Source organism: Rattus norvegicus, chromosome 4 (genome assembly GCF_021556685.1).
Source record: "Rattus norvegicus strain SHRSP/BbbUtx chromosome 4, alternate assembly SHRSP_T2T, whole genome shotgun sequence".
In the NCBI taxonomy this organism is placed as follows: Eukaryota; Metazoa; Chordata; class Mammalia; order Rodentia; family Muridae; genus Rattus; species Rattus norvegicus.
Window position 1 is genome coordinate 147,531,642 of NC_141537.1, and position 22,972 is coordinate 147,554,613.

Genomic DNA, 22,972 nt, shown 5'->3' on the forward strand with positions numbered 1-22,972 from the left:
CTCTCCAGTTGAGGCAACTGTCCTAAGAGAGATGTCCCCTAGAGAGCTCAGCCTTCTGTGTCACATTTTCTGTGGATGAGAGTCCAGAAGCACCTCAAATTCCCATACCGGGATCTCTCTTCCTCAGCTTTTTCCCCTGGACATTTTGCTCAGCCTCCAAGCCTTGAACAGCCAAGGCCAAGGATCTCCCAACCCTGGATAACTCAGGCTTCTGGCCCTTCCAAAACCTTTGATACATATTAGCCCTCCATACATGCTTGATTAATTAATTAGTTCATTAAGAAACCACCGGCAAGGAGCTGGGGATTTAGCTCAGTGGTAGAGCGCTTACCTAGGAAGCGCAAGGCCCTGGGTTCGGTCCCCAGCTCCGAAAAAAAGAACCAAAAAAAAAAAAAAAAAAAAAAAAAAGAAAAGAAACCACCGGCAATGCCAGCATTCAGTTGTCCTCTTATCAAGTTGATTTGTGTGCTCGGAATGTTTAAAGCACCCAAAGGCAAGGTTATAACCAATGAAAAAAATGTGTTAAGTCTGTTTTCTGTTGCTGGCACAAAATACTTAAATTTGAGTGCTTTACAGAGAAAGCGGTAGCCAGACATGGTAATCCATGCTTTAACCCTAGTGTTTAAGAAGCTGAGGCAGGAGGTTTGCTGTGAGTTTGAGGCCACCATAGGCTACATAGTGAGTTCAGAGTGAGACAGTCTAGAGTGGGACAGTGTATCCAAAAAGGAGAGGAAGAGAGAAGGCTGGAGCGATGGCTCTGCAGTTGAGAGCGCTTGCTGTTCTGGCCGAGGAGACAGATTTGGTTCCCAGAACCCGTATGACAGCTCAGCAACATCTGTAACTCCAGTTCCAGGACATCCTACACCCTCTCCTGACCTCGGTGGGCACCAGGTTCACATGTAGTGCACTTACATACATGTAGGCAAAACATAAATAACTGACTTTAAAAGGGGGTCCTCACTACTGTAGTGACCTACCTGAGAAAAGCGACCTAAGGAAAGAGGACACTGGTGAGACAGCTGGGCGAGACGGCCCAGCCAGGAGAGCACTTGTCTCTCAAGCCTGACAACCTGAAGCCCGTCTAAAGGTGGAAGAAGAGAACTGATTCCACAACGTTGTTCTTTGACTTCCGCATGTGTGCTGTGGCATGTAGTGTATGTTCTGCATGCATAAACACATGAAAGGAGGGAGGAGCAACTAGAATCAGCTACATAAAGACATAATTACGCACAAGACAGGATGTCAGAGACACGGCAACAGTGTCTGACATAGAACATACTGTTTTCCAATTCATTCAGAAGCTGAGGCTGGCCTTGAACTTCTGATCTTCATGCTTCCACCACCTAAGTGCAGGCATTACAGACCTCAGGCAGTGTGTGTGTGTGTGTGTGTGTGTGTGTGTGTGTGTCACCATGTAGCCTAGGCTGGCCTTCAGCTCTGCATGTAACCCAGGTTGGCTTTGAATTTCAGCAATCTTTCTGCCTCCTAGGATTACAAGCATGCACCACCCGGTTCTAACTGTCCATTCTTATGACTAACACCATTTTGGTCTCCAGAGAAATGCTTATCTACACCTTCAAACACAACCAGGAACTGAAGATGTGACTCAGTCGGTAGCAATCTTGCCTGGCAAATACAAAGTAATGCACTTGATCACTGGCACTGTATCAAGCTGGGCGTGGTGGGGTAAGCTAAGCCCATGACATAGCACCTGGCAGGCAGAGGCAGGAAGAGCTGTCATCTTTGGCTGTGTGAGACCCTGTCTTAAAAAAAAAAAAAGAGCAAGTGTTTAGTGTTGGCAAGATGGTTCATTATGTAAAGGTGAACCTTTACATACAAGCCCCATGCTGTGAGGTCCATCCCCTGGATCCATATGTGGAAAGACAGATATCTTTTGCCCTGTACATCCTTACTATGGCAAAACACACTTAGGTGTGTGTGTGTGTGTGTGTGTGTGTGTGTGTGTGTGTGTGTGTGTGTGTATGCATGCACACAGACCAAAATAAATAAATAAAAATGTAATAAGTACCACTGGATGGAGAGATGGCTCCGTGGTTAAGAGCACTGGCCCCTCTTTCAGAGGATCAAAGTCAAATCTCCAGCACCCACATGGCAGCTTACAACTGTCTATAACTCCAGTTCCAAAGGGTCTGACACTCTCACACAGATATGGAAGCAGGCAAAAACACCAATGCACATAACATTAAAAAATGAAATATTATAACCATTTAAATAATAATAAAAATGACAGCCACAGTGTTTAATAATTTTTATGTGTGTGAGTATTTACCTGCATGGACATATATGCACCATGGGTATGCCCAGTGCCAAGGAGGCCAGGAGAAATTGTTAGATTCCCCAGCACTGGTATTTGCAAACTACCAGATGGTGCTGGGTACCAAACTTGGATGTCTGTAAAAGAAGCCTGTGCTCTTCGCCAAAGCTATCTCTCCTGTCCCAAGACAGGCACATTTAAGTGGTTTCCAATGGGTTGTGTCTCTGTGTACACCCAAGGCCAGCATCTCTTATATGAATTTGTCAAACCCTTCGCCTTAGACAGCAGAAATGCTATGGGCTCTTGCCCAGTGAAGCCCTGTTTCCAGCTGTGTCAAGTGTGAAGCACTGTTGAAGCTCGAATTTTAGATTTGTACTAGTAAGAGCTGTATGTGTGGCAGGGCGGTGGTAGTGCAAACCTCTGATCCCAGCCCTCAGGAGGCAGATCTCTGAGTTTGAGGCCAGCCTGATCTACAGAGTAAGTTCCAGGACAGCCAGGGCTACACAGAGGAAACTGTCTCAAAAAGAAACAAATAAAACAAGAAAACAAAACAAAAGAAAACAAAAAGCTGTACTCTTTGCAGGAATATTTTGCAACCATGACAATTTTCCTAAAAAACAACAACAAAGCATTATATTTATTTATGTATGGGCACATGATTGTGTATAAAACTGAGCGTGTGTGGAGGCCTCAGGGCAACTTAGGGAAATCAGACCTCTCCTTGCATCAAATCCAAGTCATCAGGCTTGGTGACGAGTACCTTCATCTGACAAGTCATCGCTCTGGTCCTTTTGTGACATCTTTCTTTCTCCTATCATAGCGCATGTGTTTGTCCAGGGGGGAGGTTCATCTCCCTGTCAGCCAGGACCCTGGCACTGCCATTAAAGCTGCAACGGGGGGGGGGGGGGGGCTGGGGATTTAGCTCAGTGGTAGAGCGCTTACCTAGGAAGCGCAAGGCCCTGGGTTCGGTCCCCAGCTCCGAAAGAAAGAACCAAAAAAAAAAAAAAAAACTGCAACGGTCTTTACTTTGGTAACTGTCAGACATTTGTCTTTGGGACAAAACGCTCAAGAAAACAACTTAAATTGGAAGATTTTCTTCTGACTAATTCAGAGGTTTCAGTTCACGGCCTCGCTTCAGCCCATTGTTTCTTGGACTTGCTGTTTCATGGTGGAAGGGATCCTGAGCATCCGTTCCCTTCCACTTCCTCCCTCCCGTTCCCGTGTTGATCCATCTGGGTTCCAGAGCAGTCCCAAGTGCAGCCTTCAGTCAGGGACATGCTTTAGTAATGTGCTGGAAGCCTTTCACCCTGAGCAAGTGGGAAGTGAGCCGAACCAGAGCAGTGGGCGGGACAGCACACCTGCAATTCCTGCTGTCAGGGGGCTGCGGCGGGAAGACCACAGGTTCCGGCTAGCTTGAACTGTCTAGCAAGACCCTACCAAACAAGGAAGCAAACAGTCAAAAACCCCAGCAGAGTGGCGACTTCTGTAACCAAGGACTTAGAAGGTAGAGACAGGAGGATCAGGGACTTCTCAGCTCCATAGTGTGTTGAAGTTGCCTGGGATACATGAACCACTGTCTGTAAATAAATGAACTTGTTTATTTAAAAATGTAAATAATGCTAGGTGTTATGGTACATCCTTGTGTGGTTTGCACAGGTCACAGAGACAGGAGGATTGTGCTAAGTAGAAGGCCAGTCTGGGCTACGATACAGGGGGGTGACACCTGCACTGGGGAGGCAGAGGCAGAGGCAGGTGGATGCCTGCGAGTTTAAGCCTGGTCTACATGGAAAGTTTCAAGCCAGCCAGGGCGACATAGGAAGACTCTATCTCAAAAACTCTATAAACTAAAGAACGTAGGAAACAAGAGAGGGACATAGAACATGTATAGAATGGGATTGAGTGAAGTCACCAAGGAGGACTAAGGCCTGGGAGAAGACAGCCCAGCTCCTCAGGGAGCTGAATGTCCCCATTTGCTGTGGCCTGGGTACATTTCCCCCAGTGGCTAATTGTGAAAGGCTTGGTCTTCAGCTTGCACTAAAAGAAGCAATAAAAAGGTTAGAGAGGCGGGACTAGCTTCAGGTCCTACATCATCGAGGGTGGGTCCTTAAAGGGACCAGAAGACTGCTGGTCTCTTCTCTCTACTCTGCCTTCAGGAGGTAAGGGTTCCTGCCATGTGCTCCCACCACAGGTCATTGCCCTACCACAGGGCCAGAAGCAATGAGAGTTCTGCACTTGAGACCTAATGTGCCTGTTTTGTTTTGGTTGCTTTTGTAAGGAACTATTTTACTTAATATCCATATATGCACATAACATGTTTAGATTAAACTGTCCCTGTCCCCATCCTTCTACTCTCTCTCCTACTCCACACATCTCCCTCCAAGCCTCATGAGCTCTCCGCTTTATTTTATTTTGTAGCCCTGGCTGTCCTAGAACTCACTCTATAAACCAAGCTGCCCTTAAACTCACAGAGCTCCACCTGCCTCTGCCTCCCAAGTGCTGGGATTACAGGCGGGAGCCACCACTGCCCAGCAACACTTCCCTGTCTTTATTTAATACCCATTGAGTTGCTCAGGGTACATGAATGTGGAAGCTTCCATTGGATCATGGATAGCCTCTCAGGAACCACATCCCTGAAGAAAACTGGGCATCTCTCTCCCATTAGCTATCAGATAGGGATGGGACTTGAGGACGATTCCCTCTCCTATCTGTGCTGAGATTTTTGGCTGGCTTGATCTTGTACAGGTCTTGTATCTAGATACAGTGAGTTCACGTGTGCAACTGCACTGCCATGTCCAGAAAACACTGTTTTGCTACAGATAGCCATGTATTCTGGTTCTTACTGTCTTCCTGCTCCTCATTCTAACACGATCCCTGAACCTTGTGGAGAGGGAATGTAATCCTGGTGTCCCATTTAGAGCCAAGTGCTCCATGGTATTTTACTCTCTGCATGTTGACTGGTTATGGGTCTCTCTACAAACGGCTTCTATGATGTGGAATAAGAGATACACTAATCTATAATTATAAAGATAGAACACTGGGGAAAGCTTGTTACTATGCCAAATTCTCCACCAGGGCTATGACCTAGTCAGCCAAGAGTCTTTAGTCCGGTTAACGGTACCATATGTAAGGTCCATCTTAAAGTGAGCTTTAAACCCAATTAGGAAGTGATTGGTTGTTTCCGTAACATTCCCACCACTATTGCACCGGTGGGTACATGTTGCCAAGCCAGTCATTATGGCCTGCAGGACCCACAACTGGGTAAGACTGAGGACAGCGTTTTTTCTCCCTGTAGCATTCATAGAACTTTCCAGCTATTGCCATGTTTAGGGTTTCTATTGCACCAATGACCTTAACAAGTCTTATAAGGGAAAACATTTAGCTGAGGCTAACAGATTCAGAGGTTTAGTCCACTGTCATCATGACGGAGAGTGTGGTGACATAGAGACAGACATGCTGGTGGAGAACGAGCTGAGAGCTCTACATCTGGATTGGCAGGCAGCAGGAAGAGTCACACTGGGCCTGGCTTGAACACTTGAAGTCTCAAAGCTCACCCTCAGTGACACACTTCCTCTAACAAGGCCACACCAACCCCGACAAGGCGGCATTACCTAATAGTTCCAATCCCTATGTGTAGGGAGCGGCGCGACAGCTGTATGATAATGAGGTGAATCTGGCGCCCTCCTAACAACAGTACTGAGCATGCGTGGAGTTTTGCACCTGACGTCAGTCTGGCTGGGGCGGTACTATGCTAAATGGGAGTTCATGCCTTGCCAATCTCTGGAGGACAAGTAGCTGGGATGGCAGTGGGGTGACTCGTGCCCCACCAATCCCTGAAAGAAGATTAGCATACTGTTGTGTATATAAGCTGAGCGGTAACACTTAAAGCTGTAACACTTGGAGCTGTAACACTTGGAGCTGTAACACTTAGGGCTGGCTGCCGCTGCCTCCCTGTATCAACAAAGAAGGTCTCCTGCAGTAAAGGCTGTTGAGAAGAATCCAACCGTGTTGCGTCTTCCTTGCCGGAAGAGGTGGGCGCGACAAAGTGGTGGCCCGTACGGGGACGAGGACATCCTCGTGGATCTCAGAACTCTTCAGCTTCAGGAGGAGTGACGTCGGAAAAGTTCCCGGTAAGGGACCATAAAGTTCTCTGGAGGTGAGCAGAGACGATGGGAGCCTTGGGTTAGAGGCTAAAAGGTCTGCGGTCTGCAGCGATGTTGTTTCAAGTTGATCCTTTGTGGGCAGGTTTTATAATTTTGTTTCTTTTCGTCTTTGTGTTGTGTGTTTGCTTTCTTTTGAATTGCCACCGTCCCGGACGGGAGTGCACTTGCTCGGAGTAGCCAACAGGTGCCAGGCTACGGAGTTGGGTATAAACAAACAGGCCAGCTTGCTAAAAAACCGCTTGCAAATAAGTTCATTGAGTATGGGAAGCTCACATTCCAGCCCACTCCTGACAGCTCTCCAGGAGCTCCTTAATCGGCGTAAGCTCAAAGTTGAAAGGAAAATCCTGTCAAGTTTTCTTGATGAATGCGATCGTTGTGCTCCGTGGTTTATAGTGTCAGGATCTCTTACCTTGCGAGCATGGGACAAATTGGGAAGGGATCTAGATAAAGAAGCCACAGAGGGCAAGCTTAGACCCAGATCAAAGCCTCTTTGGCAAATAGTCCGCGCTTGTTTAGAGGATAAGCGACGTGAGGAAGTCGTTAGAACAGGTCAGAGAATCCTTGCAGAGCATCAAGAAAGTATGTCAGAGGGAGAAAAGGTCCCAAAGAAAGAAAGGAAAAGAAAAGGAGACAAAAGGAACAGAGAGAAGGCAGAGATAAAAAAAGGAGATAATCAGGACCAGGAAATAGATAAGATATATCCCTCCTTAAAAGCCTTGACTTTAGAAATGTCAGATGAGTCAGAGCTTAGTGAGGATGGTGAGGCTGACCTTGAGGAAGAGGCTGCTCAGTATGAGGGGGAGACGCTAACACCACGTGGCAAGGAGGCAGACAATTAGGCAAAAAGGTAGTTATACCAACCGCATCTCCGTACAACCCTCAACATATAAGCATGGTGAGGCCTGCAAAAGGTACTTCCTTTTGCCCAGAGGTATGGAGAGAAATGGGATTAAGTTTCCCAGTATTTTTGGACGCCAATGGGCAACAATATCATGAACCCGTTGACTTTAAGACTATAAAGCAATTGGCAGAATCGGTTAGAACTTATGGGGTCAGTGCAGCTTTTGTTGTGGCTCAAGTTGAGGCTCTTGCTAGGTATTGCCTCACCCCTGGGGATTGGGGGAGTCTGGCTAAGGCCTGCCTCTCCTCAGGTCAATACTTGGATTGGAAATCTTATCTTTTTGAACATGCTAATGCTCAGGCCGCCATTAATCTGGCCTCAGGAGCAGACCCTCAGAGACATTGGGATGCTGACATGCTATTGGGTCTAGGGAGATTCGCTCTGGACCAGACCGGTTATCCAGAGCAAGTTTATAGCCAAATTAATGGAGTAGCCATCAAGGCATGGAAAGCACTGCCTAATAGGGGCGCAGTCTCCGGGAACCTTACCAAGGTTCTGCAAGGACCTACAGAGCCGTTTTCAGACTTTGTGGCCCGCATGGTAGAGGCCGCTACCAAGATCTTCGGAGACCCTGATGCAGCCATGCCGCTCATTAAACAGCTGGTATATGAGCAATGTACAAAAGAATGTAGGAATGCCATAACACCATACAAACATAAAGGTTTAGAGATTTGGATGAAAGTCTGCAGGGAACTGGGAGGACCATTGACTAATGCTGGTCTAGCGGCAGCTGTGGTACAATTAGGGAAAACCACTACCACGGATACCTGTTTCCAATGTGGCCGTAAAGGGCATTATCGAAAACAGTGCCCTGAAAGGAGTAAGGGGAAAATTAGCAATAGATCCAAGCAGCCTGGACTATGTCCACGATGTAAGAAGGGAAACCACTGGGCAAATGAGTGTCGATCTGTGAAAGACTTGGATGGCCGACCCCTAGTGACAGGATATGGTGGTGCACAGCCAAAAAACGGACAACGGGGCCCACGTCCCCAGGGCCCTCAAATATATGGGGCTCTGCAGGGCGACAGACAAGGACAGGACAATCAGAGGCCTTGGCCTTTCCTTCGCCACCCGAAAGACCAAGGAGAGCCGTTAAAGGCTCCGCAGGACTGGACCTCCACTCCACCACCAGACTCGTACTGACCCCCCAAATGGGAGTGCAGCCTGTAGATACAGATTTTAGAGGACCCCTCCCTAAAGATACAGTTGGGCTTTTGTTGGGATGCTCCTCCTCTGCCCTGGACGGTTTGCAGATTGTGCCCGGAGTAATTGATCCTGATTATTTAGGTACAGTAAAAGTGCTGGTAGCCTCCCCCCAGGGTGTCACTGCCATTTCCCCTGGAGACAGAATCGCTCAAATGCTGCTTCTGCCCAGCTTACATAAGCGCTTTCCTGCTGAAAATAGGATTAGAAGGGATAGGGGCTTGGGATCTACAGGTTCCCGATTTGCCTTTATCTCATTGGAACTGAGTGATCGTCCAATGTTAACATTGACTGTGGAGGGACGTTCATTCCTTGGTCTATTGGATACTGGAGCAGATCGTAGTATTATCTCTGCTCATGACTGGCCACCCAGATGGCCTACACAAACATCGTCTCAGGCCCTACGTGGTTTAGGGTACGAAATGGCTCCTTTAATGAGCTCAAAAGAATTGACGTGGAGAGATACAGAAGGGAGATCAGGAAAGATCACTCCTTATGTTATAGACATTCCAGTAACGCTGTGGGGCAGAGATGTTTTGGTAGAGCTGGACATGAGACTAACAAATGATTACTCCCCACAAGTCCAGGATATGATGGCAAAAATGGGTTACGTGCCTAGAAAGGGTCTGGGAAAGAACTTACAAGGACGAGTTGACCCAGTACTGTCAAAACAAAAACATGACAGGACGGGTCTGGGTTTTTCCTAGGGGCCGTTGAGGGGGGAATACCCATTACATGGAAAACGGAGGAGCCTTTATGGGTTCCTCAATGGCCTCTATCCTCTGAAAAATTAATTGCTGCTGCCGAATTAGTATTCGAACAATTACAATTAGGACATATTCAACCATCCAGATCACCTTGGAATACGCCCATATTTGTTATTAAGAAAAAGTCAGGAAAATGGCGGTTATTACATGATCTAAGAGCTATTAATTCTCAAATGCAAATAATGGGTCCCATACAGAAAGGTATAACCATTACTCTCCAGCATTCCTGCTGAATGGCCTATTATTATTATTGATATTAAAGATTGCTGTTTTTCTATCCCTCTTGCTCCACAAGATAGCGTGCGATTTGCATTTACTTTGCCATCTATGAATAATGAGGAACCTGATAAGCGCTATCAGTGGGTGGTCTTACCTCAAGGTATGGCAAATAGTCCTACTATGTGTCAACTTTATGTAGGACAGGCCCTACGGCCTGTACGTGACCAATTCCCAAAATTAAGAATGATTCATTTCATGGATGATATCTTGCTTTCTGCTAAAGATCATGGCACCCTGGAAGTAGCTTATGCGAAAGTGGTTAAGGCGCTTGAAAGCAACCAATTGTGCATAGCACCTGAAAAAGTCCAAATGGGCCAAATGGGAGAATACTTAGGAACAAAAATCACTCCTCATAGTATTTCTCCTCAAAAAATTGAATTACGAAAAGACCATTTAAAAACATTAAATGACTTTCAAAAATTACTAGGAAGCATAAATTGGATTCGACCCTATATAAAAATGCCCAATGTAGATTTACAACCACTTTATGAGATCCTGAAAGGGGATTCTCAGCTTACTTCACCCCGTGTTTTAACCAAGGAAGCACGATTATCCTTGAGGAAAGTAGAAGAAAGACTAGAAAAGGCAATACTAAAAAGGTATAAGGAAGAGGAAGATCTGCTTTTGTGTATACTGAGAACTTTTCGTCAACCTACAGGAGTATTATGGCAACAAGGTCCACTTCTTTGGATTTATCCCCATATTTCTCCTAATAAAACCCTTGAATATTACCCTTCTGCTGTTGCACAGCTTGCTGTGTTAGGTGTTAAATCTTGCATTCAGCATTTTGGTATTTCACCAAAGAAAATTATTATACCATATACAACTGCTCAGGTAGAAACATTGTGTGCATTGATAGATGATTGGGCCATATTGCGCTGTAGTTTTGATGGAGAGTTTGACAATCATTATCCTAAGGATCCGTTGCTACAATTTTTTACTGAACATCCAGTGATCTTTCCTAAGATCACTGCCTCAGAGCCTTTGTCTGGAGCATTAGATATTTATACAGATGGCTCCAAAACCGGTGTAGGTGCCTATATGGTTGATTCTCAAGAACCAGTATTAATTCAATATAGTCCAGGTACCCCCCAAATTACAGAATGTAAAATTGTATTGGAAGTTTTCAAAAGATTTCATGATTCTTTTAATTTAATTTCTGACTCTGCTTATGTGGTTAATGCGGTACGCTCACTTGAAATTGCAGGGCCAATTCGGTCGACTAGTACTGTATGTCAAATTCTTTTAGAATTACAAAATTTGATTTGGGCCAGAAAAAATAAATTTTTCATACAACATATTCGAGCCCATACTAATTTGCCTGGTCCCATGACCAGTAATAATGCCCTGGTGGATGCTAGTACTCGTAGAGAGTTTATTTTTCATGCTGCTCCGGTTGATCTCGCTAGAGAATTTCATCAAAAGTTTCATGTACCTGCCTTTACTCTTCAACAAAAATTTAAAATCTCTAGAGCTGCAGCTCGTGATGTGGTGTTAAGTTGCCAGAATTGTGTTCAATTTCACCACCCTCCTCATGTAGGGATTAACCCTCGTGGTCTGATCCCGCTAAAACTTTGGCAGATGGATGTCACACACATATCTCAATTTGGAAATTTAAAATATGCTCATGTTTCTGTTGATACATGTTCTGGTATTATACATGCTACTCTGATGACTGGTGAAAAGGCTCGTAATGCCATTAGCCATTGCTTAGAGGCATGGGCAGCCTGGGGAAAGCCTGATAGTCTCAAGACGGACAATGGGCCTGCCTACATTGCAAAGTCCTTTCAGGCATTTTCCAGACAATGCAGGTCAAACATACTACAGGATTGCCATACAATCCCCAAGGTCAAGGAATTGTGGAAAGAGTACATCGTACCTTAAAAGAGCTGATAAAAAAACAAAAAGAGGGAATTGCCAGCAGCCGAACACCAAAAGAACAACTTTCTTTAGCTCTTTTTACTCTAAATTTCTTAGTTTTGGATGCGCATGGCCGCTGTGCTGCGGATCGCCATGCTGCTACTACACCTATAACTAATGCAGAAGTAAAGTGGAAGGATATCTTAACTGATAAATGGTGTGGCCCAGATCCCGTGATCTCGAGATCTAGGGGAGCTGTTTGTGTTTTTCCGCAGAATCAAGAAAATCCAATTTGGGTACCTGAGCGCTTGACTCGAAAATTGCCTTCTGAAGATGAGACTACGAACCCTACTATTGCTACTGGGAATGATAATACAGGTTAATTCGATCACCCTGTGGGCTATTGCCAGATCCTGGCCAGTACCCATGCCAGTCCATAGCAATTCTACTGTTTTACCAACCTTTTTCTCTACCTCCTGTTTGCGTGATGTTCCTTGTATAGTGCCAACTGGAGAAATGCCCCAACGGTATGCCGCCACTAACGTTTCTCTGTTGCATACCTTATGTTTTACCATTAAAGACTCTTCCCTGCCCTGTATTTGGTTACGTAGAGCCATGTTAGCTAATTGGTTGAATCCTATAAGTGACAGCACAATGAACACCGGGATCATCCTGGCTGCTTTGAGTCAAATTGCCCAGGGAGTCTCTTCACCCAGCGAGGACATGTCAGTCGATAGTTCTGCTGATCTGAACATTACAACACTAATTGTGATGCATAATTGTAGTGTTCCATCACGCCCAGGGCAAGGTAACTATGCACAGAATAGCTCTACCCGTCGTAGAGTCTTACCCGCTTGCCCCCCGCATCAAGAGTTTCCACCTAATTTTACCCCATGTCAGAGTCCATTCCATAGAACAAAACAATTCCTACTGGGATTTGAATTTTCCCCTCCTCTTGGCCATGTACAGTATGACTGGGGGGAGAATAAGACTGGCAAGCATAATCTCTGGCCTTGGTTTCAATGGGTGCTGTCCAATGAGCAAGGGGCATATACATCCCTGACCCCCTTTGCTAGGTTGATGGGTGAGAACTTCACGCTGTATAATGTTTCGGCTACCAGAAAAAATGATACCAGGTTGACCAATATTCAATATAATAACCTCTTGGAACATAATACTGCCACTAGTACTTCAGTATGTGTTAGATCACCCTTTTTCTTTCTGATAAGCACTAATGTCAGCAATGGTGTTTTAAATTGTAATAGCTCTGATGTAGTCTGCTATTTAGCTGAATGCTGGGATGGCAACAATGACACCGCAGTGATGGTTAAGATTCCCTCCTTTGTGCCAATCCCAGTGGAGGCAAACCCAGATAGTTTTCCTATTCTCAATTTGCTGAGAACCAAAAGAGATTTTGGAATTACGGCAGCCATAATTTCAGCCATCGTGCTGTCTGCTGCCGCAGCTACCACAGCTGCAATTGCTATGACCAATCAAATACAGACGGCTGAGACTGTCAATCAGATTGTAGAAAGAACTGCAATGGCGCTAGAGATACAAGAAGAATTTAATACTCATTTGGCATCTGGCCTTCTATTAGCCAATCAAAGGATAGATTTAGTTCAAGAACAAATTGAAGCACTATATCATATGACACAGCTGTCTTGCGTTTCCTCCCTAAGAGGTTTATGCATTACTCCTTTGCAAGCCAACTTTTCTCAGCATTCTCAACAGAGCAAAGAAATCTCAAATTATCTGAAAGGAAACTGGTCCATGAAAGCAGAGCAACTATCCAGACAATTGCTGATGCAGATTGCTGTCCTCAACAGCACTAGGCTGGACCCCATCACAAATGAAGACTTTACCTCATGGATTACCAATGCTTTCTCCTTTTTTAAGGAGTGGGCGGGCATGTTTGCCTGGGGAGCTATTGTCCTCCTGGGATGCGGAGTATGTCTCTGGCTTATTGGCCGTTTAAAAAGAGAACATGCCAGACACAAAGCGGTTGTTTACCAGGCTATGACTGCCATTGACAATGGTGCTTCTCCCAATGTATGGCTGGCCTCTTTGAAAGATTAAGAGTTCGCCCTAGATCATTTTTGTCACAGTCATGTGGGGTCATTGTATCCAGAGACAGGCAACTTTCCTCGAGCTCGGACCAACCTAAGACACGGGCCCGGTGGCGATAGGGTGACCCAACGACGGGTAAGGCCGAGTCATCGTCAGGAACGACCTAAGACAGGAGCAATGACAAGATTGACGTGACACCCAGATCTAGACCAGTCATTTTATTAAACAAAAAAGGGGGAGATGTAGGGAGCGGTGCGACAGCTGTATGATAATGAGGTGAATCTGGCGCCCTCCTAACAACAGTACTGAGCATGCGTGGAGTTTTGCACCTGACGTCAGTCTGGCTGGGGCGGTACTATGCTAAATGGGAGTTCATGCCTCGCCAATCTCTGGAGGACAAGTAGCTGGGATGGCAGTGGGGTGACTCGTGCCCCACCAATCCCTGAAAGAAGATTAGCATACTGTTGTGTATATAAGCTGAGCGGTAACACTTAAAGCTGTAACACTTGGAGCTGTAACACTTGGAGCTGTAACACTTAGGGCTGGCTGCCGCTGCCTCCCTGTATCAACAAAGAAGGTCTCCTGCAGTAAAGGCTGTTGAGAAGAATCCAACCGTGTTGCGTCTTCCTTGCCGGAAGAGGTGGGTGCGACACCTATGAGCCTATGGGGCCATTTTGTATTCAAACCACCACAACTATGAAAGCTAGTCAGAAATGAGCTTCCAGGTGGGACTTGACAGGTTCCACCATGTCTTGTGACTCAGATGTAGGGTGTGTCTTAAACAATAGGGTCACACCAGCAAATTCTGGAAAGCAATGGCAATAGCCTATAACGTTGGGGGTTGGTCTGGTACTGTGTATACAAATGCTAAATTTGGAACCCCAAGATCTGGTTCCTTCCAGAGGAACAAGTTCTCTCTTACATCTGCCTTTGTTATGTAAACATTGCTTCCCAATTTAAAGCTATTAGGTGAATAAAAGTGGCTACAGCCATTTACTGGGGAGAATAGAGGTAGGCAGAGCTTCAGGCTGGGGTCCCTAGGTAGAGATCATGAGAAGAAAGAAGAGAATGAGAAAGAGGAGGAAGAAAGAGGAGGGAGAAAGAGAAAGAAACAGAGCAGGAGGTCTTCATGATGGTCCAGGAGCACATGAGTAAAATGCCCCCTGAAGATAGACTGGTGGGGCAGAAATAACAAAGGCAGAGACTTAAACAGCAAGTATTGGGGAGCACACCTGAGGAATTAACAGTTTCACATATAGAAAATAGATTAGGGGTAATTTGCTCAGTAATTGTACTAAAGCTGACCTTTTAAAAAATCCTTAGGACTCTGCCTCGATTAATGGGGGACTGGCTGGGTCATGTTAATAACTATTAAAGTTATTAAATTACATTTAAACACAATTTACAGGGGGTCAATGGGACTGACAAATAACTCAAAACCCATACTTAGCACTGGGCATTTTATTTGATAGCCAATGGCATCAGGGGGAGGCATTATCCCCCATTATAGGGTAACTCCATTTAAACTATATATTTCTCCTAGAGTAGCAGCTTTCCATATAACATTATTAAAGGGCTCCCCACAGTGGGCTAGGCCATCCCACATCGACCATTAAATAAGACAAGTCTCTTTTTTTTTCTTTTTTCTTTTTTTCGGAGCTGGGGACCGAACTCAGGGCCTTGCGCTTGCTAGGCAAGGACTCTACCACTGAGCTAAATCCCCAAACCCTGTTCATCTATTTTTTAAAAGACATTCATATACGTGTGTGTGTGTATACTGTAGCTGTCTCCAGACACACCAGAAGAGGGCATCTGATCTCATTATAGATGGTTGTGAGCCACCATGTGGTTGCTGGGATATGAACTCAGGACCTCTGGAAGAGCAGTCCGTGTTCTTAACCACTGAGCCATCCCTCCAGCTCCTATTTATTTATTGTTTAACTCTTCTTCTCTTACACATTACATCCCTACTACAGGTTCCCCTCCACTCCTCCTAGTCCCTCTTCCCCTGCCTTCTTCCTCAGAACAACTCTTCTTCTGTTTACCTTAAAAACAAACAAACAAACAAAACCCAAAGAGCAGACCTCCCAAGGATATCCTCTGAACGTGGCCTAACAAGATACAATAAGACTGGGCAACCATACTGCAAAAACAAACAAAAACCCAGGTAAATAAAGGGGGAGATGTCAAGTTTTTATCTTGTTTTAATTATCCTACATATTTCAGAATGATCGAATAGTTGATAAGAAGTTGGGTTTTCGGGGCTGGAGAGATGGCTCAGCGGTTAAGGGCACTGACTGCTCTTCCAGAGGTCCTGAGTTCAATTCCCAGCAACCACATGGTGGCTCACAACCATCTGTAATGGGAACTGATGCCCTCTTCTGGTGCGTCTGAAGACAGCGACAGTGTACTTACATAAATAAAAGATAAATAAATCTTTAAAAAAAAAAAAAAGAAGAAGTTGGGTTTTCAATGGTGAGTGTGTGTGTGTGTGTGTGTGTGTGTGTGTGTGTGTGTGTGTGTGTGCATGTATACATGTACTCCGATTCATGTGTGGAGGTAAGAGAACAATTCTGTGGAGATGGTTCTCTCCTCTCCATCCACCTTTGCTTGGGTTTCAGGGATTAAGTAGTTGATAGCCCAGCTCTCCCAGCAAGCACTTTTACCACTGACCCATCTCACTGCCTCCTCCTACCCCTGCCCAGTGTTGCCTTTAAAGTTAAATCCTGCTAATAAATATACAAACATGATTAGAATGTCACGATTTTGTGACCTCTCAAGGAGTAAGATGTATTGATGGCAGCTATGATGATGGCTCAGCAGTTAAGAGCATTTACTGCTCTTGCAGAGGACCTAAGTTTGGTTCCCAGCACCCATGTCATGGCTGCACAACCACCTGTAACTCAGCTCTGGGGGGTCCAGCGCCCTCTGCTGGCCTCCCCGCACAGTACACTCATGTGTACATACACACATACACAGACACGTCACTGGAAATAAAATAACTTGAGAAAAAAAGCCGATAAACACACAAGATAACATAAACAAGGGTCAGATAACTGCAGAGACAGTTTGATGCAGGTGGAGAATAGACTGGCAACTTGGAAAATGCAGGCTCAGCCACATGGAAGCAGTGATCCCACCTTGGACTTGATCTTGGAGTCCTATAACGAGAAGTGGCTACTTCAAATGCTTGGCACCTTGGAGGCAGTTGGAGGAGACTGAGGCAAATCTAGTATTCTAAATCTGACCCACACCTGGTACAGAGAGCACTGGATCCTTGTGCTTGCAGATTAAGTGCTAGGGAAACTAGGAATGTTAAATACCGAGGGTTGTCTCTTCAAAAGACACATATAACCTGTTTTCTTCCCAGGAGGCCGGAAATGCATGTGGTTAACAGCCTCAGGATCTCTGTGCCATCTGCAGGGCCAGGCCACACCTGACTCCCACAGACTTTTGTGTTTACCTCAGTCATTCTCCCTAGACCCTTATCTGAGCATTGTTTCTGGGTCAATAGAACCCATCTTTACGGAAGAGGTCACATGGACTTTTACAAAGAGTTTCAATGTAGTTAAGTCTTAAACTCTGTTGTACACACAAGATCGAGTTAATTATCACCAGGAAGTTTTCTCCTAAATTATGCTACTTAAGTAGGCCTAAATTAACAGCCTGGTGTCAGACTCTAGAAGCTTGAGCCAGCACCAGCTACCGAATCATGTTAACTGAACTTCTTTCCCCTTGCCCCATGCAGATCTGCTGGCCAGGGTGTTTGCAGCATGGTGGTTGTAAATTTTAAAAGTCCATTGGAATGATTATGTCAAGAGGCAAACTGAAAATACTTCTCAAACCTTGTAAGACAGTCTCAGATTCTGTCTGGTTTCCTCTGCTCCTTCTGGTGAACTCAGTTCTCCAGATGATGTCTGTGTAGCAGTTTACCTCTGTCAGTAAAATCTCTAATTATGTTAACCAGTCTGCAACCATTTTGACTTTTAAAAAAAGTACATTCTTTTTAAGCCCACGTGGTGACCCATGCCTTTAATCTTAGCACTGGGGAGGCAGAGGTAGGAAGAGCTCTGTGAGTTTGAGGCCAGCCTGGTTTACATAGTGAGTTCTAGGACAGCTTGCCACCAAGCCTGCTGTCCTGAGGTTGACCCAAGGACCCACATAGTGGAAGGAGAAAATCAATTTCAATAAAGTTGTCCTCTGTCTTCCACATACACCAGGGCACACACATAACTAAATTAATGGAAAAAAAATGGATCTGTTTTGGGTTTGTTTTTTTTTTTTTTTTGACTCTTATATTAGCCACAGTGAGCTAACAGTGGCAAGCATTGAAAGGACTGAATCCGACTAAGGGCAACTGAGTCTTGAGATCAACATCTCAATGACAGCCAATGGATGCCTTACATTTGTGAAATCCTGGCCTAGGGCACTAGCCCATGTACTGCCCCTTTAGAGAAAATATTTGCTTTATGGACTCTACAAAGAATAGAGAAATGGGGTTGGGGATTTAGCTCAGTGGTAGAGCGCTTGCCTAGGAAGTGCAAGGCCCTGGGTTCGGTCCCCAGCTCCGAAAAAAAAAAAAAAAAAAAAAAAAGAAAAAAAAAAAAAAGAATAGAGAAATGGCAAAGTGAGATCACAGAAGTCACATACACACAGGAAGGGAGGGAGAGAACAAAAAGAGGTTATGAATGTAGTTCGTTCGGCAGGTTTCTGCCTTGCATTCACAGAACCCTGGGCTTTATCCCCTCCTAAAATCCCCATAGTGCAGGCCTGGACCTCCAGCACTCAGGAGGTAACGGTGGGAGGGACAGAAGTTCAAGGTTGCCTATTGTCGGCTACTTCGGGAGTTGAGTCTAACCTGAAGTACAGGAAACTCTGTCTCAAAACAAACAAAAGCACCCAAAACTGAAAGAAAAGGAGAATTTTTGGAAATGGAGTTCGAGATTTGGGAGATTCCTTGAATGCAAGTTTGAACAGTTTGGATATTTTATCTTTCCATATACTAATTTGCTATGTAGCTAAAACTAGCCTGAAACTCTCAATCCTTCTTCCTCAGTGTCTTGAGTGATGGGATCACAGGTGCACACCTGTATTACACCACCTGTATTACACCTGTATCACAGGTGCACACCATCACACTCATCCCTGGGTTTTATTGTTACTTTTTGTTTAAGCTTTGTGCTAAAACATTTTTTTTAGAGGAAAAAAATCATCGTTGGCTCACCTGTAATCCCAGGTCTTGAGAAGCTAAGGCAGCAGAATCAAGACTAAGACCAACCTGAACTATACAGAGTAAGACCATGTTTCAAAAACAACAACAGAAATCAATAACGTTTTCCTGGACACAGGTTTATTAATCAAAAAAAAAAAGATCCTCTCAAACTTTGGTATCCATGTCAGATGTACTTCTAAACAGCCTTAGCTTTCTTGTCAGCCCTAGGGATACAGCACCCCCTCAATAGATGTCTGTAGTTTCTCCCTTTTGTAAGCCTGAAGGTCACTGGTTCTCCAACCCTTTGGGCAGGACCTGTCAATCTTAGAATGGCTTCAGGGCAGAGTAGCAGATGCAGTATGGAGGCTCAGAGGTGCTGGCCACTCTCATTGGGTGGGTACCAGTAGAACCACCTGAGATTAACCATTCGTTAATGTAGCTAAGACTGCAAGGTGCTCCAGGCTCGAAGGCCATAATATTCTTGTCTGTGCTTCCAGGTACAGCATCTTTGTCAGCTGCTATCATCCATCCTTTAAAAGGAGTTTGTGAATGTTAGGCTAGCTCTTGCTGGGTATCAATATGGTGCCTGATACCAGAGGCTGAGGCCAGAAAGCAAATACTTATTTGAATTTAGTTTTGTTTTAAGAGAGTCCCCTTCTGTAGCCCAGGCTGGAGTCAAACTGAGGGCAATCCTACTGCTTCAGTCTCTCAAGGGTTGGAACTATATGTAAGATGATGCACTTTTCAAAGACATTGATGTCCACATGTGATCATTTTAAAAACAGGCCACCCCTGACTTACAACAAAGGGGATGCTTTTTCAGTAAGTTTCTTTGAATCTATTAGGTATTCTTCAAAACATGTTAAAGTAAAACCTTTCATATTAAGGCACCTCTAAAATAAAAGGGCTTGTTGAGCTGCTCAGATCTAGCTATAAAAAGAACCGGGTCTGGGACAGATTTTTTACAATTTGCAGCAGTTGAGATACATAGAGATTAGGAAATGTCATGGGCACAGGAATAGTAGTACACCTTGTCAAAAGACAGACTGATAGATAAATAGACAGACAGACAGACAGACAGAGATATTGAAAAGAAAAAGAGAATTCCTTTACTTCTAATTTACACTAAGCGCAAACCTTCAGGGACTGAGATGTAGCTCAGTTGGTGTAGTCTTTGCTTAGCTTGCAAGCTTGCAGGATGTTCTCGGCTCCCTCCCAGCATTGCAGAACAGAGCATGCAATCCCAGCTCTCAGGAAGCAGAGGCCAGAAGACCAGGAGTTCAAGATTATCAAGTTTCATATACATGAAACCCCATTTCAAAAATACTTTTAAGTCAAGTTTTGAAAATAGTGGGGAGCGGGGTTGGGGATTTAGCTCAGTGGTAGAGCGCTTGCCTAGCAAGCGGAAGGCCCTGGGTTCGGTCCCCAGCTCCAAAAAAAAAGAAAAAAAAAAAGAAAGAAAATAGTGGGGAATTAGACATGATGGCACCTGAATGCTAGCCTGGAACTCACTGGGTATCCCAGGCAGGCCTTACGTCTCGAGCTCTTGCCTCAACCTCCTGAATGCTGGAGAGAGAGGCATTTCCTGTCCAGGACTACACAGTGAATTCCAGGCCAACCTGGGGATGCATAGCGAGTCTATGCCCATGATCCCCAAAGAAAGCAAAATGAAGAGGGGAGGGGAGGGGAGGAGGAAAGAAAAGTGGGCAAAAGATGTTTACAAGCACCCAAGAGAGAATATTCAAATCAGCAATAAATATGGAAAAGGTGATCAGCTTCATTAATCAGGGATATGCAAATTAAAACCAAAATTAACTCTGCCCAAGAAGCCAGATGCAGGAGAGGACACGTTGTCTGATTCCATTTATAGGAATGTCTAGTGACAGAAAGCGAATCAGTGGCCTTCTGGAGGTGGAGCTGAGTGAGGCCAACCGGCAGAGGATTAGGGTGCTTTCTGGGGTGACATAAATGCTCAGCATCTCCGAATGAGGATTTTATACTTTGTCAACAGTCACAACTAAAGTGGGTGTGTATTCATAAGTATGTATTCTATATTTCAACCTGATAAGCTTGACTTTTGGCCAGATTCTATTCTTACCTAGAGACTGAGGCAGGAAGATTCTTGGAGCTCCAGAGTCTATTGCCAGTCTTGGTAATATAGTGAGATTCTGTTACCAAAATTAAAAGAGGAGCTATGTGGAGCTCAGATGGTAGAATGTTTGCCTATCTTATTCAAGCCTTAGGTTTGAGTTGCAAAGGTCTCCAGCACTGCTAAACTAGGCATGTTAGTACACGTTGTATCTACTCAAGAGGTAGAGGCAGAGACGTGTGATCCTCAGCTTCACAGGGACCTTGGGGCCATCCTGGGCTACATAAGACCCTGTGGAATGGAAGAAGGGTGGGAGGGAAGATGGTTGCTTTTTTTATAAAAGCCCAGTTAGTAGGGCTAGTAAGATAGCATTACACACACACACACACACACACACACACACACACACACACGGCTGTGTATTTACCAAAAATATCTACAAAATAACTGATAGCAACAGATTTTTTGAGAGTGAGTCTTACATTAGTAGTGTAGCTGGTCCTTTATCTTTTGCCTCAGCTTTCTGAAGGCTGCAATCACAGGTGTAGGAAAGTCCATTGTGACTGGCTAGGAAAGTCGTCAAGACATTATGTATGTTCTACTTTTGTCGCTATGGTAAAAAACAAAACAACCTGAGAAGATGTTTACCGGGCTCACACTGTCATGTCACAACCCATGATCGAGGACCATCAGGCAAGACAGGAACTCAAGCAGGAACCTGCAGGCAGGAACTGAAGGAGAGGCCGTGGAGAAATAAACACTGCTTACCAGCTTGTTCCCTGTGGCTTGCTCAGCCAGCTTTCATCCACAACCCAGGCCACCTCTCCAAAGTTGACACCTCCCTCTCCATCAATTAGCAATCAAGAAAATGCCCCACGGACATGCCCAGAGGCCAGTCTGGTGGAGGCCATTACTCAATTGAAGATCCCTTTCCCAAGTTTGTAAGAAAGAATAATCATCACAGTTTAGAGGACATGACTAAACAATATTAAAAATGCATATTTCGATTCTATTTGACCATCCTGCTCAAAAGGGAAAACTAATTTACAGTATTAGAACTCAGGACAAAGATCACCTAATTGAACATGAGGAGTGACTGACAATCAGTGGGGGTTGTGGTTTGTGTCACTTAGATTTCTTTGCAAATCTAAGAAAATGAATATTTTAATTAAGAAACAATGCTAACTTACTATGTCTCAATAGCATTAGTTTTGTTTTGAGTGTTTTCTTAGAACGTAAGTTATAGCTTAACCGACTGTCTGACTGATGGCCATGTGGGCAATTCTACCTCAGATATACAATATTGAGAGGCCTTGACCCCTTCTCTCCCAACAGTGATACTTGGAGGCAGACAGCACACATTATCTTCTGAAACTAACCCTTCTAGGGGGGTTGTACTGACATTTGAGATTCTCCACACAGGAAAAGTGGAGGCAGGTGAGTCAGGAGTTCAAGGCTAGCCTTGGCTATATCACAAATAATTTCCCACAACAAACAAAACAAACAACAGCCCAATACACAAATAAAATATAATTCCCTAGACAGGGAAGCATTGAGCAGGAGATCAGCATGTGTTGATTAATGATGAAAGCAGCTAATAGAAAAATGAAAGAACATTACTCTATTATCTACATTTTTGTAAACATTTAAAAAAAAAATTTAAGGTGTGGTCTAGGCTAGTCTCAAAAGCCTGATTCTCATGCTTCATCCTCCAGCGTTTGCCTACTGGCACCTGTTAGAAAATCCTTTTAAAATTTTTTTTAAAAAGAAGGCATTTTTTCAAACACCTTCCTCAATAAATAGGATGATGGGCCACGCTATACTGGCAGGGACGTCCATAACAGCAGCGGAAGAAAAGTGCTGTTTGAAACGCAGTTTTAATTCTTGCAGCTCTTCTGGTTGTGAGCACTAACTCAGGCCTCTGGCGGTTCCTTCCTCTCCTCGCTCCAATGGTTCCTGCCGTTCCCCCTCCCGCAGCCGTAGTGGTTTAGCCCGGCTTCCCCGGGGGAAACCCCTTGGGCGGAGCGCGGCCCCCGCCGTGAGGCCATTTGGATCCCTCCGCGTCAGGGGTGGGCCGGGAACCTGTGGGCCGGGCACGAACTCCAGTCTCTGATTGGCCGCGGCAGGAGTAAACATCCGGAGAGGTGGGGCGGGGC

General features: G+C 44.9%; 1 long non-coding RNA gene across 1 annotated transcript; it reads left to right on the plus strand.

Moving 5' to 3' along the window:
* The first annotated feature begins 6,162 nt into the window (after positions 1 to 6,162).
* Positions 6,163 to 14,122, plus strand: LOC148006331 (uncharacterized). The gene is made up of 2 exons (XR_015686950.1): positions 6,163 to 6,402; positions 11,721 to 14,122. It is a non-coding gene; the product is annotated as an uncharacterized LOC148006331 (long non-coding RNA).
* Positions 14,123 to 22,972: the final 8,850 nt, after the last annotated feature.